Source organism: Panulirus ornatus, chromosome 8 (genome assembly GCF_036320965.1).
Source record: "Panulirus ornatus isolate Po-2019 chromosome 8, ASM3632096v1, whole genome shotgun sequence".
Lineage (NCBI taxonomy): Eukaryota > Metazoa > Arthropoda > Malacostraca > Decapoda > Palinuridae > Panulirus > Panulirus ornatus.
The window spans coordinates 41,305,609-41,323,785 of record NC_092231.1 but is presented as its reverse complement, the minus strand read 5'-3'; positions in this window follow the sequence as shown (position 1 = coordinate 41,323,785).

Below are 18,177 nucleotides of genomic sequence, written 5' to 3'. Positions count from 1 at the left end.
TTGGTGGGTTGAATTCCTCTGAAAACGTGGCGAGAGTGGGATCGAAGACGATTTTGCCCGATGCTCCTTTTTTTCAGGACCTTTTCAAGTAGCCTTTGTTATGTCGTGGCGAGGGAGGAAGATTTATCCAGGGAAGTATGAATGGATAAGGAAAGAATCTAAGCTGGAGTGATGCTTTTGTGTTCAGGTATAATGAATCAAAGAGGCTGTAGTTGAAGTCAAAACGCAGAGACAATGTCTGGAAGATTCCATGACGGTACTCACGTGATCCTTCCACATTAGTCTGTCATCCATACGGATACCAAAATCCTCTGTGGACTGAACAACACTGAGGACTCGTGTCTTACTTGAACTGTATGGGGTGGGACGTGGTTGAGAGCTGAGTTGAGTTCCATGAGTATTGTCATAGACTGGTTGATGGATCAGTGGTTTGTTGTGGTTCAGGTCTGGAAGTTGCTGAGGTGTATTTTTGAGGGTGATGTAGTTAGGAGAGGTCTTAATGAGAATGCTGTAAGTTCCTTACTTTCCTCAGCCAAGATATCGTTACTGAAGACCTTGTTTTGATTTCCCTAGATTCTGAAACATCAAAAGTGCTATAAGTTATATATATATATATATATATATATATATATATATATATATATATATATATATATATATATATATATATATATATATATATATATATATATATATATATATATATATATATATGAGGCTTGCATGTGTTATTTTCAAAACTTTCACCACTTTAATTCCTGCTTTCAAAGAGAGCTTGGACGAAAAGGACCCACTGGTCTGTTTCTGTTTGTATTCCTTTGTATTCCTTTGTAAATGTGCATCTCTTTTCACCTCACAGGCTTGGGTACAGCTTCTCTTATACTTCTCTGAGACAAACTAACGCCCTGGGGAGAGGGGGGTGAAGAGAGATTCTTGGATTTCTTTCGAATCCAGTGACACCGGTTTATATAAATACTTTAAAAATCATTTTGCTTCATACAGAGAGAGAAAAGATAAATTGGTTGAAGTGGGTAATTCCCCTCAACTGTATTGATGACGTATCTACAACTGGTTCTACGTGGATACATTATGAACTTTGACCGGATATTGACGAAAAAGGAAATTAGATATATACAGAAGACAGAAAGAGGTGATAAGTCCTGTCTGTAGACAGAATGTACCGTGGACGTAGAGAATAGACAGGAATCAGTAATCATTTCCTTTTTTTTTAGATGGACAGGATGTGCTGTAGAAAAACTACAGGGAACGGAAAGCACCGATGATTCCTATGTACTGAAAGATAGTGGCAACGTAGAGCAGTAAGACAATACTGGTGCACATTCACTAGAGACTTTGAGGCTGTGAGGAATGACAGAGAGTATCAACCCTCTTGTGGTATGTAAGACATGATCTCACTGGTATGGCATGATCTTCGTGCATGAGAAAGGTTCCCTTATGACGAAGACAGCGTCTGCATTGAGGATTTAGGCGAATACCTACTTACACTGAGCATCACCATGGGATTTTCTTCCTTCATATGAGAATTATCGAAGACATGTCGTACGGTGTAGCTGTGAAAGTCGTGATGTATGGAAAGAGAAAGGAAAACCTACATTTGTATGCATGGTCTGTGTGAATTGGTCTACCGCTGTGCTTTGAATTCAGAGGTATTTTAGGGGGCATTTGGGGGTAACTGTGGTTTAGAGTGACACTATGATCTGTGACGACTCTCGATATTTTCATTACTCAGGCGACAGGGTGGTATAATTGTCCAGTTCCATCGGAGATGAAGCTATGAATATCTTTAGTCGTTCTTGAATCGAATCGAGAGACGAGGGTTGAGAGTGAAAGTGTTTGAGAGACATGTGTCCTTAGAGGTTCTTAGTAGTGCAGGGAGGATGGGAAGGTGAGGAAATGAAGAGGATAATAAAAGGGCAATAAAATCTGGAGTTCAACCCCGGTGCTCCATTGTCAATCAGTCGATTTTAATTCTGTTATAAATGTATCATTAAATGAATGAATTAGTGTTACCGGACTCAGCCTGCTGTGTCATTGAGAATACGTTCTCGTCAAAGAGCTTCTCACTCCAAAGGAGTCTATGTTTCTTTGCTACTGGAAGTAGAGTAGCCTAGGGCTGCCGGAGCTTTTAAAAAGAGATCATTGAATAACAACAGAACCCATTCGTAGAAAATCGTCCTATGATAATTCTAAATGGAATAAGATAGATTAATGGATTTTAATCTTCCTAACATGATATACTGCTTCATATACAATACAAAAATAGATGCAATGTACTCAATTTGTTGACATTATTACGTATCTTAGCTTAGGATGTATTCCAAAACCCATGATACATTTGTATGAGGCAGACACGCACCATTACATAAACCAACAATATACTGACACCTAAGCTTGCTGGTCGTCTGTTCTCTCTCACTCTCTCTTTCTCTCTCCCATACCCAGAGGAGGTTATAAATGAAAAATAGACGAGCTGATTTCTGGTCTAAACCCTGGTTTATATCATCGTGTTTTTGGCCCGAGACGCACTCACCAAGCCGATGATACATCTATGTGTCGTCTGATGGGTATGGATAATAGATTTATATACCCGAGTGCTATCCATGTCTCCCCCTAACCACCTTCTCAGAAAACAGGTTCAGGCAAGGCAGCCTGACGCAAGGGGGCGATGAACGACGAACCATTTTCTTAATCATATGTTGATGGTGTCTCGGAAGCTGTAAAGGATGAAGGGACTGTGTATAAACATGCAATAGAAATATTGTAATGTGGATTATGAGGAAATGCAACTATCGTCCTAAGATCAGATATCTTCCTTGAAGAAAAAAGATGAATAAGAATCTTACACACACACACACACACACACACACACACACACACATTTACTTCTTGTCCCAGGGGACCCTTTTTTCTTTTTGTGGCTTCCACAACGCTCAGGAAGCCGGCACGTTCACCGGGCAGGACCATAGGCCATGAAGTGCGTTGTGGCTCCTGCAGCGCCCAAGAAGATGGCCACGTCCATCAGGTGGGACCTTACGTCATAAAGTGCGTTGATCTTACGTGTGCGTTTGTATGGGGAGAGTGCAAGGCAAGTGAGTGATAAGTGCGTGGTGCTTTCGTTATGTTCGTTGCATCTCTTGGTATGAAGTCTTGGCGGAGCTTTTAACATGTAGGGATAGATGAAGTCCAGAGCCTAGATGGAAATGTGTGACTCGTATTTGTCTGGGGAGTGTGGTGGCTTCGGAAGGGTGTAAGTCTATTGTGAATTGAGTTTAAGATAGAGTTGGGAGGGCAATTGTTTGGCGTTTGTTTGGATATCTCAGCATGTATGCATTTTGCCAGGTTTGTATTTGTTAGGGGATTTGGGGAATGTATGATTAGTGATTGATAAAGCATGATGCAGGGGTACTTTATTCATTCTTCGGAGTTGTATTAGAAAAATAATAATTTGTCCTTGCGTCTGTGTCGAGTGTTTGTGGTATTTACTATGTATTACATTTGACATTATAATCTTGCATTTTATATCTACACGTTTTCTAATAGATCTTGGCGTAAGTAGTCAATATTTATGAAATATATAGCGGTATAGTCTTATATGATCCCATTGCGTATAATATCTTTCGTTAATTCTGCTGTTAGCTATATACCCATCTAATGACTGCTGATTTGCCTTGTTAACTACACTTGTAACGGTCACACACTCCTGGTGACAAGTTGTGGTGGTGGATTTTACTATCATTATGCGCTCATAATCTCCGATAATGATAACATTTGCGCTAACTTCTGCTGACTTCACATACACACCCTTGTCGGGTTACCCTTTCTGTTCGCAGCTCTCATGGATATACCTGTTTATGCTGTTGCTACTAACTTTAGCAAGAAATCTCTCTCTCTCTCAGTATATAGACTGAAAGAGTAGAACCAAGAGACACGAAATTTAGCTTCGCGCTGGGTCTGTGTCTTATAAAATCTCAAAGAGTTACGGTTTGGTTCTCTCGTCCTCCATAATGTGAGTTTTCTCAATATAAATTGCCATAGATGTTAGCTGCCTTTCCCTTCATTTTTTTCTTAATCAGTTCAATACCTTCATTATTCACTCTTTTAGTCTAGAGGATATTCTTCCTGTGAATTTGATAATGTTCGTTCGTGTTATATAGTCTAACATCGCTTTTCCGCGTCCTCTTGTTTTCTGTTATGTTCTTATTTTCTACATTCTTCAATTATATTCCATCTCTGTTTCCGTCTGTCACTCTCTTGATTTACTCTCTTCTATCGCTTGATCACGAAAGTGTCTCGGGTCATTTTCTTCCATTTTCCCTCTACTCTATGTCTACTGCTACATCTCTCAACTATTCCATTCTTGCCCCCCACCCTAATTTAAACGTCTTGTCTAACTGAATCCAACTGTTAGAGAAGTTATTTAGAAACTTTATCTTAATTTCCCCTTTTCTTCTTCTTCTTCTTCTTCTTCTTCTTCTTCTTCTTCTTCTTCTTCTTCTTCTTCTTCTTCTTCTTCTTCTTCTTCTTCTTCTTCTTCTTCTTCTTTCTTCTTCTTCTTCTTCTTCTTCTTCTTCTTCTTCTTCTTCTTCTTGTGTTTCAACTTCTGCGTCTCCGGAACACACGAATAGCTTGGGGTGGGTGGGAAAATAGACCCTTTTCATTAACACAGAACAAATGCTGCAGATTAGGGAACAGAATCAGCGACTGGGGTTAACTATTCACAACAATCTGCATAAATTTAGGGAGAGAGAAGAAAAGGGAAGGCGCGAAAAATGAAAGTGCCAAGTTAAGCTTCTTAAATGGGGAATGTCTTTTTTTTATTCTCCTCAAGAAAGAGCGTATTGGAATCTTTTTAATTCATTTCCAGAGAGAGAGAGAGAGAGAGAGAGAGAGAGAGAGAGAGAGAGAGAGAGAGAGAGAGAGAGGAATTCCGGGCGAAAGATGGGGCGATTTGGTGCAGGATTTCACAAAGGCAAGACGACTGGGACAAACTGGTAAGTGAAAAGGAAGTCTAATACACACACACACACACACACACACACACACATATATATATATATATATATATATATATATATATATATATATATATATATATATATATATATATATATATATATGGTTGTATGAGTGTTTGTGCATGTGTGTATGTGTGTGTGTGTTACCGTGTCACAGGACTATGCCTGTTCTTATATCACAACGCAAGTGAAAATTCACCTTTGGCAAGGTTGTATCTCTGTCGATACTTTCTCATCAAATAACATCTCACTCCAAAGGACTCTGAATTACCCCTCTACTGTAAGTAGCGCAGCCTTGAGCTACAAGAGCCTGCAGAAAGTTCATGGGTCACCCCAGGGACTCTCATAGAAATTGGTTCTGAGGTAATTATAAATGTGTAACATATGCGTATTACAGAGTTGGTTGCAATTTTCATAGCGATGGGAAAATACATTCCATTCTCTCTCCGAGTCACTGACCACAAGTAATTATTATTTTTGTAACAATTAATTTCACAACGTTATATCAGTAGAGACAGGTTATATATTTCTATTATGAGTGTGCATTTACGTTAATGAATGACTCATTTTTTTTTATGATAACTAACTTCGAATTCTGTTTTTGCAAAGTTGTTCATCCTTATTAGTTCGTAAAGTAGTCAACATAGTAGTACAATGAACTTTTTTTCATTAAGAGGATTTGATCATATTTTTAAAAGGATGACTTTGATGTGTTTACAGCAGCACTAGTACTGTCGTCATATGCTTCAGAAATGGAAACTTAGACATGTTCTTGTTTAACGAATAGTTTAATTCGTTAGTGATAGTTGAGCTGCTGTTCTCATGACGCACCCGGTTAACGAAACACGAGAATGTTAGCTTACTCATGCGTGATTTCAGGCAGTTGATGTTGACATCTTTACCATACCTTCATTACATGTAATGCATTGTAGTATCAGTACGTACACGTAGTACCGATGGTATACTGCATAGATATCTTCATTGTATATAATGCATTATAATGATAGTACGTACACGTAGTACAGATGGTATACAGCATAATTATTATATGTAATATCATTATAGTAACAGTACACATGCACGTATCACAGATGGTATACAGCATAGATATCATCATTATAGTACAAGTAGACATAAGTAGTACAGATGGTATGCAGCATTGCTATACAAAAACACCCATGCCATATACACTGGAGGCAGGTAGTTTCTGTTCCACTGGCACACCCAGACTTAAAAACAAAGCCTTAAACAAGAGACGTTAAGGTTGCATTTTACACCGACACATTTTCACATACTGGCTGGTCCCACAAAACTCCCTGGATTCCAGTGCGAATGCATTTAAGCAGACAAGCACACCCTCCTGTACCGTCCAGTATATCTCCACATACGCGTTAGACTCCACAGGAATTTCAGACAACGAAACAACGCCAATGCACGCATTTTTCCAACACACAGAGCATTCCAGTTCCCAGCTAAAACCCCAACTACATAAAAGTTCCAGTTAACTCAGGATTTTTCCAGCCTCGAAACAAAAGGATAGCGTTGCACGCACAGTTTCCAGCACACGAGAAGGATCGCTTCTAAGCCCTTAGAATCTTAACCCATCACATTCCTGTCGATACAAGTGATTCCAGTGATGAAATAGCATCGCTACGCTCACACTCCCGAGCACTTCCAGCACTCCAGTGTCCCAAAGCAACACCGGCGCAATATACCTCTCCTCCTGCAAACATGGAATATCCTTTGATGACACAACTTTGTTACGCATACACTTTCCAGCATACGAGAGATTCTGGCACTACACACGAACCTCAATAGTATATTTACCAAGGGGTTCAGACAGCACAGAATTCCAGGCGACGGGAGGGTTTCATTCCAGACAACATCCAGACCACAGTTACTCCGTGTACCCAAAGCGATCTTCATCACTATATGTCTTCCAGCACCACCCAGATAGTGCGGTAGTTTCCAGCGACATATACACCTTCCAGAAGTCCAATAAAGGGTACTAACCAGATCTCAGCGGCTCCAGCCTGGGTTGATGCAGCACCCAATACATCAGTTCCGGGAACGGCTGGAAGCATTATATCCAGACGCGAGGTACAACTGGAAATGTGGATCGTAAAACTAAACCCGGGTTCGGATACAGAGACCGGAAATGGTCTGGAAAATTCAACAGTTGCAATATTTTAGACGTTTTGGTTACAGGGGCTTTTGCGAACAGTGGGCAAAGTCAAACTGATGGTTAAGCTTGTGTTACAGGAATGATAAGCTGAACTGCAGCTTCGTAATGCATTAGGAGGTGAGGGAGGATGAAGTATCGTCGAGATGACCACTATGGTGAAAAGACAAGGAATGTTGGCCGAGTCCGGAGTGAGTTGGTGGTTCGTTGGGTATGTTCAGAGGAGGCGTAGTTGCCTGATGATGACCTTGTGATTTGACTCAGCTGTATTGTGATTTGCTAGAGTGAGGATTTGGTCGTTTTTTAAAAGGAAAATGGAAGGATTTCTCTCCCTCCTGAACTTCTCTTATAAGGAAGACTACCTTTTACTCCCTTTTTCGTGTCTTTCGTCCCACACTGCACTTTAGTCTCTCTCCCTTCACCCTTTCAAACCTCTCTCTTATAGATTTCAGTCCCCCTCTTATCAACTCTTCGGTCCCCTCATTTTCACCACCTCAGCTCCACTCACTTCCATCACCTCGGTCCCCCTCCAATAACCCATTCGGTTCCCTTCTACTCATTATTTGAATCCCCTTTCCCTCATTCCTTCAGAGGCTCTCATTCATATCTTCGGCCCACTTCTCCTCATGACTTTAATCTTCTCCTCATCGGTTCATCAACCCTCCCTTCACTCCCTCATATTCTCTCCTCTCATCACCGTACTCATTTTCTTTAAGTCTCAGTTTCCTCCCTGTAATTCCTTCCGCTCCCTTTCGTCTAATCAATTACTCTTTACCTCCCTCAATTTTCATCTATTTACTTCCCTCTCCCTTTAATTTCTCTCTCGCTCACCCCTCAAAAATCCCATCCCATCACATCCTCCTCCTCTTTCTCTTTCTCCTAGATCTATTCTTCTTTCCTTTCCTCACATTCCACTTCCATTGCTTACCTCATCTCTCCCCCCCCTCTCTCTCTCTCTCTCTCTCTCTCTCTCTCTCTCTCTCTCTCTCTCTCTCTCTCTCTCTCTCTCTCTCTCATCCCTTCTAAACCCTCTTCTCATCCTCTTTCTCTTTCTCCCTCTCCTCTCCTAAACTTATTCTCCTCCTCTTCCCAGCTCTCTACATCTTCTTCCTCCACACCCCCTTCCCTCTCTGCCCTGCCGACATGGCTGTTATTAAGAGGTAAGAAAAAAATAGCTATGTTGACAGGTCAAATGATGGTGACTTGGGCTCCATTCCTCGCGATGTAAGGACCACTGGACAACTGGGCTTGTTAATTCCTCGTGATGTAAGGACCACCAGCCAGCTCCAGGACCATTCTGACCATAGATTCTGTCTTGATCTTCGTCTATTTGAATTTATTATCCTCTCCTTGTCGTAAAAGTCCCCTTTTTACAATGCTGTTGTATTCCGATGTCATACTCTTTCCTTTTCGATTCTTTATCATTACTTGTATCTTAACTTATCATCCTGTTCATTCCTTTTATTCTCACTGTTTCACATAATCACCATCACTTTACTAGTCTTCATCAGAATAACTCTGAGAGCATTCATTAATGAATGATGTGAAATATATGTGTTAATACTGCTGGATAACTATCGTTGTGAGGTCATTTTTCATCGTTCACCATGCTTTCCTGTTATCTGCAAGTCGCTCACCGTTCGTTTTTCATTCAGTATACCTGAACTGTAAAATAAGTTATGTATACATTCAATGATTTACATCTTGCAGCATTTTACAACAAAGAATATTCGTGTTTTTAATGTTTTAGTGTACAGTTATGTGGGTTAAATCAAAGTTAGTACCCCTTCAGTCGGTCTCCTAATGTCGGTACTGGCATTTCAGTCACATTCTACATTTTCAGTCACATTATTTACCAACTTTAATAGAAAACGCTTCGTGGTATCGTTGATTACCCATTATTTCTATCTTATGGATCATCAACAGATCGAAATTCATCTGTTTTGCAGTTCTGTCTTCATTTTCTTTTCGAAAGCAGTTTTGTTTCATTATCCCATAAGTTCCTAATACGATTATTGCCATTATGTTCTCGCTCCAAAGACCATTTGCTAGTTTCATGGACTTCCGGGTTGTAGTGGTTGGCACTGCTGACCTTCACGAATTCACGAGCTGCTCGGGGTCGAAACCCCGACATAGATTCGAATCCTGGTCGAGGCAGTCGGTCCACAGTCAACCCAGGTGTTCAATCTCCCCTTTGGGGCTGCTTCGTTCCGTGTATAAACGCTCCTCAACATGGTGCTAATTGCCACCATCTTTATATATATATATATATATATATATATATATATATATATATATATATATATATATATATATATATATATATATATATATATATATACATTTCTTTCTTCTTCTTCTATTGGATTCTAATCTTTTACTTTGGACGACATCCATCACCATTTTGCTCAATACTCCTTTCGCCACCTTTTTCGCTCTCTCTAGCCCCGCCTCCCTCGTAAAGCCTTCTTTAATCTCGAACAATTGTGCTTCGTTCAGCCGTCCATTAGGGTAGCGGCGGGCGGGCTTCTAACATGTGGCACTCATGTTTTACCGCATGCCTCTGGACACGTCCGCTTGAGTGCTCCTGCTTGCTGCCAGCCTTGGGCGGCGCTGCTGCTACTGCTGCTGCTGCTGTACTCTGGTCCCTTCATCGCCACGTCCCTGACCGGGTATTGTATCACCGAAAATCCCAAGGAAATTGGAGAGGTATTTGGGGGATCTATTTTAAGTTCTCGTTCAGTAGGGAGGAACGGTATGCATGTGAATCTGTAATTGTCAGTGAAAAACGTGTCTAGTTATCGATTATGAAGACAATTTTTTTCGTTTCATTCGTGAATATCTGTTGTCAGTAATAATCATTGTTGATCATCACTAATCTATTGATTCATAGGTAATAATCACTGTTGATCGTCACTAATCCATTGCTCCGTCGGTGATAATCACCGTTGATCATCACTAATCCATTGCTCCATCGGTGATAATCACCGTTGATCGTCATTAATCCATTGCTCCGTCGGTAATAATCACCGTTGATCATCACTAATCCATTGCTCCATCGGTATTAATCACCGTTGATCATCACTAATCCATTGCTCCATCGGTATTAATTACCGTTGATCATCACTAATCCATTGCTCCATCGGTAATCATCACCATTGATCATCACTAATCCATTGCTCCTTGTTATCATTACCTCACCACAAATAATGCTTTACCAACTCAAATCACACTCCAGGTGAGTGTAACGTGACTATCACATGAGCTGGTGATGGTCATCCCTCACCTCACCAACGATACATATTTGTTGACGGAGGTCTGCTGGGCGACGTAAAACTCCTGATTAGAAACTGTGGTGTTTTTCATTTCATTCCAGCAAGCGAACACTTTTCCTTCGCGTGTGTTCACTCGTTCTTGATCTCTACTGTGGGATCAAAACCTTTATATGTGAATACATCAGTGGGATTTGCCCACCTCACCTCTACGTCTCAATGCAGGTAACTGAATTATCACAAACAATAAACATGCTTATGAGGGATAGGTGTACAGAACCCGAAAGATTTATAACCCAAAATATTGAGCAGTTCTTTATCGATTTTGCATTATTCGGATGATGGTCGTAAAATGTTCCTCATCCGGTGAAATACGAACTGCCAGAGAAACATACAAAAACTTTTCCATTTTTTCCGCTGCTTTTCACATCTGTCTTTATGGACGACACAAAGGTAGTGATGCATCAACGGATGATGATAAATGCACCTTGTGCACATACATATTCACTCATATATTTATATATATATATATATATATATATATATATATATATATATATATATATATATATATATATATATATATATATATATATATATATCATATTCATACGTATTCGCCATGTCCCGCATTAGCGAGGGAGCGTTAAGAACAGAGGAATGACCCTGAGAGGGAATATCATCACTTGGCTCCCTTCCCTATTGCTTCTTTTGGAAAGTTAAACATATATATATATATATATATATATATATATATATATATATATATATATATATATATATATATACATATATATATATATATATATATATATATATATATATATATATATATATATATATATATATATATCGATTGAATAGCAAGGTAAAAGAGATTATTAGAAATCAAGGAAATTTGCGTGATAGATGAATTATTCAAACACTTTGGTATACCAATACCCTTATGAAAATCCTCGATGTGAACGTAGCAATAAAGTATGATTACATAAGTGAAAATATACCATAGGAATAGGGAAAAAAATGTCAGAAATAGATTAGTAGAATGACTAGTTCCCATCATGAGAGAGCGGGAAGAATAGGTTATACCTAGTAAGGGAATGCGTGGATAAACATGATACCTTGTACCTTGGTACCCCTCATCAAAGGTGATTCAACAATAGTTTCATTCATTCACCCTGTCTTCCACCCTTTAACATTCTTCTTCCACCTATCGTATATCTTCCTTCTACTAATCCTCCCTCATTACTTTTCTCCGCGTTTTACCTCATTCATTCACCTCCTACTTAATCCCTCACCCTCCCAAATGAAACTCGCCCTGAGAAGAGACAGGAGAGATAGATAAGAAAAATATTTCCGGGTTTCCACAGGTGCCAGTGGACGATAAATGCTGCATAAACGTGTGGCATACGATACCCCCAAACACCCCTAGGGATGTGCCCCCCTCTCACATACAACTCACTGAAACGCTTTGTCTATGTGTATCAAGCCAGTAGGCATTCTAAACACATGGTTCGACCTGGTGTTCTATTTTTCTAGTATTTAAAACTCGTCTCTCCTGTTTGACTTGCTTTAGCTTTCCTGTTTGCTCACTTTATGTTTTTTTACTATCTCCTTTTTTTTCATAATTTTTAAGCCCGGGGATGTTTCCCAGAGGAGCTTCGCTTTTCGTTCACCTTTTGATGCAGTTTTTCATGTGTTACGATTTTTTTTTTCATATAATGTTGACTCTTTTTTTTTCCTTGCACACTTAATATCACTTGTGCCAAAGTTTTAGATTTTCTGCTGTTGTTTATTCAGCAGATAACCATTTTCATTCCCCCTCTCTAAATTTCTAATCTCATTTTCTATTTCTCTTTTTCTCCCCCCTATTTCTTCTTATGATTTCCCAGAATCCAATTTCCTTTCCAGGCTGCTGAATTCTGCTACCTGTATATCCTAACGTGTTGGGCGAATATTTCCCAACATATGAATCACATCTTTCATGGCTAATGTAGATTATCTTCACCGTGTGAATCTCCCGTAGGACGCACGTGAATCGCACATTTCCAGTGTGTCATTGACATTTCCCAGAGTGTGAATTGAATTTTTTAGTACGCAATTTCCGCAATTGTCATGACTTGATTTCAGGAAACCATCGACTTGTGGGATGTTCTAATTCTAATATTCAATTTCTAAAGCCGAACGGTACTACCCAGGTGAGTGAAGGTTTGGCCATGAGGTATGACAGTGTGGCATTTTGACCTGACCCGTCAGAATTAAGTCAAGGGCCAGGCCATCGTGCGCAAGGATCCAAGCCTTTGAACCCAAGAACCGTAACGTCGCGCTCAAGGGCCATATCCCGTCGCGCTCAAAGTACGCATAGTCGCGCTCAAGGACCGCGTACCGTACGTACTCAAGGGTTGTATCATCACGTTGAAGGGCCGTATACCATCACGCTCAAGGGCTGTATACCGTTGCGGTCAAGGGCCGTGTACCGTCGTGCTCAAGGGCTGTGTACCGTCGTACTCAAGCGTCGTACCTAGCTGTCATCAAGGATCGCACCCCGTCGTGCTTACCGCTTTATCAAGCATCACACACGTGGGTACAACACAGTCTTTGATCTGTCTCGTGTCATATTTTTTTTTTTCTTTTTTGGCGCGTAAAAAAAAATGTTTCGTCTTTTTTTCTACTCCTGAGTGGTTGGTGAGGGGGAGGGGCACTCTCTTTTTTTTACCTTGTGAAGTCACTTTTAGCAGTTCTTTTAATGATTCGTTTTTATCTCTCTCTCTCTCTCTCTCTCTCTCTCTCTCTCTCTCTCTCTCTCTCTCTCTCTCTCTCTCTCTGCAAAGTGTCTGTTTTCCTCTCCCTCCGTAAAACATTTACGTTTACGGTATTTTTTTCCTCCTTTTTTTCTTATTTTCTTTGACTGAATAATTCACGGGAAGTGCTTCTCATATTTTTGATCTCAAAACTTCTCTGTCTTGTCTCTCTTTGTCCGTCAACTACCGGTGTGCATGTGTCAGCCTTTCTTTCTGTCCGTTCTCTCTCTCTCTCTCTCTCTCTCTCTCTCTCTCTCTCTCTCTCTCTCTCTCTCTCTCTCTCTCTCTCTCTCTCTCTCTCTCTCTCTCTCTCTCTCTCGTTGAGGGCAGACCACCTTGCTTGGACTTTGGTTTTGTGTGGGTCTGTGTATCTTTGTAACTGTGTAAGTCTCTCTCTCTCTCTCTCTCTCTCTCTGTCTCTCTCTCTCTCTCTCTCTCTCTCTCTCTCTCTCTCTCTCTCTCTCTCTCTCTCTCTCTCTCTCTCTCTCTCTCTCTCTCTCTCTCCGCAATGAGCCAGCGCTTCAGAAGCCTCCAAGTGCCAATGCCTCACCCACATGTGCGTGGGCTGCAGGCCCCCCCCCAGTCCACGGAAGTGTAGCCCCTCCATCTCGTGCGTAGCGCTTCATAGCACGTAGCTCACACGACCCTTTCTTAGCGACACTACATATCTCCCGCTGTGAGCGCCACACACACGCCAGCCCTGCCATTTGGCAAAATCTCGTCGCAAGGAAGTAGGTACGAATTCTCTCTCTCTCTCTCTCTCTCTCTCTCTCTCTCTCTCTCTCTCTCTCTCTCTCTCTCTCTCTCTCTCTCTCTCTCTCTCTCGTTAAGGACAGACCACCTTCCTTGGACCTTGGTTTTGTGTGGGTCTGTGTATCTTTGTAACTGTGTAAGTCTCTCTCTCTCTCTCTCTCTCTCTCTCTCTCTCTCTCTCTCTCTCTCTCTCTCTCTCTCTCTCTCTCTCCTTATCATGGGCCCCATTCCCAATCAATGGAAGTAGATCAGGTAACATACCCCCCCCTACAACATGGCTCAAACACATCGGTTTCCACAATTATGAGTAGCATTTTTTGCTCCCTCATCTTTTGGATTTCTTGGATAAAGATGAATAGAGCAATATAATGACCTCCTCGTTATCTGTACAAGAATAAAAGTGTCTGGCTGGACAGAGTCGTAAAGTCCTTCCCTTCTGACACTAACATACGCTTCACTCATCAACATTCTGCCGTCCAAAACACACTCGCCCACTTCACTTGGTGTCCTATAGCCCTAATACCTCCACCCGCTTCACTTATTGGTTTCTTATCTCGTCCTAAGCCAATCGGCCGATTCACTCCGTATCCTCACGTTCCACATGAAATCTTGAATTCTCTCTTATCGCAATTCCCCTCTTCATATCGCTACGTCCCCTTCATTCATACCTTCACTTTACTGCTTTATCTACTCACTAACCCCACAACTAATCTCATCCAAACAAGCACTACAACGAAACACAACTTCATTAAGCAAAAATTAAACCAAACACCACTTTCAAAAGAAATCATAATGGTTAAACCATCCCATTTCAATACAGCAATCTTAAATATTATATTCAGTTATCATTATTTCTGTATATCACTATATATATATATATATTATATATATAATATATAATATATATTATATATAATATATATATATATAATTATATATATATATATATAATATATATATATATATAATATATTTTAATACTTACTACATTTACTCCCTGTAAATTATTGATATATATATCATATTATATATCTTTCATTACTATATATATTCACTGATAGAGGCAATTCATTCCTACTATTTCTCATTCTCTCCACACATCTTTCTCTACACATTTCCCATATATCTTACTTAATGAATCGTTACATCGTTACGGATCTTGATTCTTACATTTTGCACATTCCGAGTTCATGTAAATCACTTTCCAACCATGCCCATTTTACGTTCTCATCTCCTGAGGTCCCTACCATGCATTAGATGTCCCTTCACTGATTCAATATTGGCAGGGAGCATGTTAGAAGCTAGTTGTAAAGTTTTGTATCAGGACTGTAGCCATCTCTCCAATACGAAGTGAGGACAAGTTTATTATCCAGTATTGTAGGGTAGGTAATGATTTCGTGGACTTGAGATCCAGTCTTTAAATGTTATGGTATGGGTTTAGGGGATAAATAGAAACTTGATTAGGATCAGATTAGTAAAAGTTTATGTTTAATCTGCCAGTAGAAAAGTTGGAGTGCCTTTCAAGTTTTTAGGAGATAAAAGCACTTGATATGATTATTAGAATATAAATATGATGATATTATAGGTATAATGTATTGATAAAGAAATATTTTTGAATAATTTTAATTAAAACTACGCCATTAGTACGATAGCGGGTAGCGTTAAGAATGAGGAGTGGTTTAAGGGAAATACACCTGGCCTTCTCGTGAGTTTTTAAAATTAAAAAAAAAAAAAACGAAGGGGAGGACCATGCCCGAGAGTTCCATTTTGAGGTGCTCTACGAAAATTGGGATACCTTGAAAATTTTTCCGATCGAAACACTATATCGAAAAAAAATGTAATTATTTAGAATATGTTCAAATGATTTATGGATTTGATGATGTGTATGGATAAGAGTATTGCAAATGATTTTTTGGAAACGATGTTGGACATGTGTGTGTGAGTGTTTGACATCAGAAGAGTATAAGGTAAGTAGACAGCGTTGGATTTCATTAAAAAGCATATACGAAGCAGAATGACAACGATTTTGAATGGATGATTTGGAAATCCACACCTGATAGATGAAAAAAGAGAGATGACGAATGTCGACTTAACCCATCTCGCGCGTGAACTCGGCTAGAGCTGGAGGACGGAGAAGAGGGAGACCAAATTGGAGGTGGAAAGATGGAGTGAAAAAGATTTTGTGTGATCGGGCCTGAACATGCAGGAGGGGGAAAGGAGGGCAAGAAATAGAGTGAATTGGAGTCATGTGGTATACAGGGGTTGACATGCTGTCAGTGGATTGAAGCAAGGCATGTGAAGCGTCTGGGGTAAACCATGGAAAGCTGTGTAGGTATGTATATTTGCGTGTGTGGACGTGTGTATGTACATGTGTATGGGGGGGAGGGGTTGGGCCATTTCTTTCGTCTGTTTCCTTGCGCTACCTCGCAAACGCGGGAGACAGCGACAAGTATAAAAAAAAAAAAAAAAAAAATAATATTATATATATATAAATATATATATATTATATATATATAATATATATATATATATATATATATATATATATATATATATATCCTTTATCACATACCTTGACCACCATGTTCTCCCTGTACTTCTTTGATATATCATCATCACTTCTTTATCTTACACTTACACTATATATTTCCCTGACCAGGAGGCACATCCTCCTCTTCCTTCACCTATTTCTCATTTCCTCCTCACCACCACATCTCCTTTCTCTACCACATTCTCCCATATGATTCCTTCCACTTAAAGAATCGTACATGTCTCCTCTACCATTCTTCCTTAACTCTCCTTCACATCTTTCACATTCCCTCGTTCATTTACATCTCCCACCGATTCTCCTCACCTCCTCCCTATTTTCACGTCCTCTCCTTCCTCGACGGTTCTCCCTCCCCAGCATTACGTTCCCCTTCCACTGCTTCATATTCCCCCGCAGGGCAGCCATGAAGGTAGTTTCGTAATGAAGGCCAGGGAGCCTGTGTCCCTCTCCCTCCCAACTACCGAAGTTGAGACAAGTTTATATATTCCTGCTATTTATGTAAGGCTTAATGAATTTCTGTCGGACACTTGAAGAATGCAGTCTTCATTAAGGCCTTCATCGCTGTATTATATTTGGAGGACTTTATAAATAGAAACTTGATTAGGATTCAGATTAGTAAAATGTTTTATGTTTAAATCTCCCCAGTACGAAAATGGTCAGTTGCCTTTAAATTTTTCAGAGGAAGTAAAAGGACAATATATATATATATATATATATATATATATATATATATATATATATATATATATATATATATATATATATATATATTTTTTTTTTTTTTTTTCATACTATTCGCCATTTTCCGCGATAGCGAGGTAGCGTTAAGAACAGAGGACTGGGCCTTTGAGGGAATATCCTCACCTGGCCCTCTTCTCTGTTCCTTCTTTTGGAAAATTAAAAAAAAAAAAAAAAAACGAGAGGGGAGGATTTCCAGCCCCCCGCTCCCTTCCCTTTTAGTCGCCTTCTACGACACGCAGGGAATACGTTTGAAGTATTCTTTCTCCCCTATATATATATATATATGTATATATATATATATATTCATTTTTTGGAACGTCAATCAGATATTCCTTCCCACATCAGAAGTACTTTATATGGAAACCTGAACAGCGTTTATTTCATGTTATATACAAATCATATACGTAACCCCCAGCAATGACAACGATTGTGTGATGTAGATGATTCTCGTATAAACTCCACACCTGATTTACGTATGAAAAAAGAGGACTGTCGAATGTCTGTCTTTAACCCAGTCTGCGCGCGCAGCTGCAAACACTCGGGGTTTGCTAGAGCCTGGGAGCGGCTATGATTATACGTCTGGCAACGCAGATCGGGTGACCGCTGCCGTCCACAGTTGTACAAACTCCCTCAGGATTAAAAGACAGAAATGTTATCTTCCTTCCTCTTTACCCAGATATGTAGATTTCCTTTGCATTTTGGCGCTGGTAGCAACACGTATGTGACCAGCATCTGCTTTAATTCCACGGATGCGTACGTAGACAGACAGAAATATCAACAAAAATCATAGCCTGCGACTCGCCTCTCTCTCTCTCTCTCTCTCTCTCTCTCTCTCTCTCTCTCT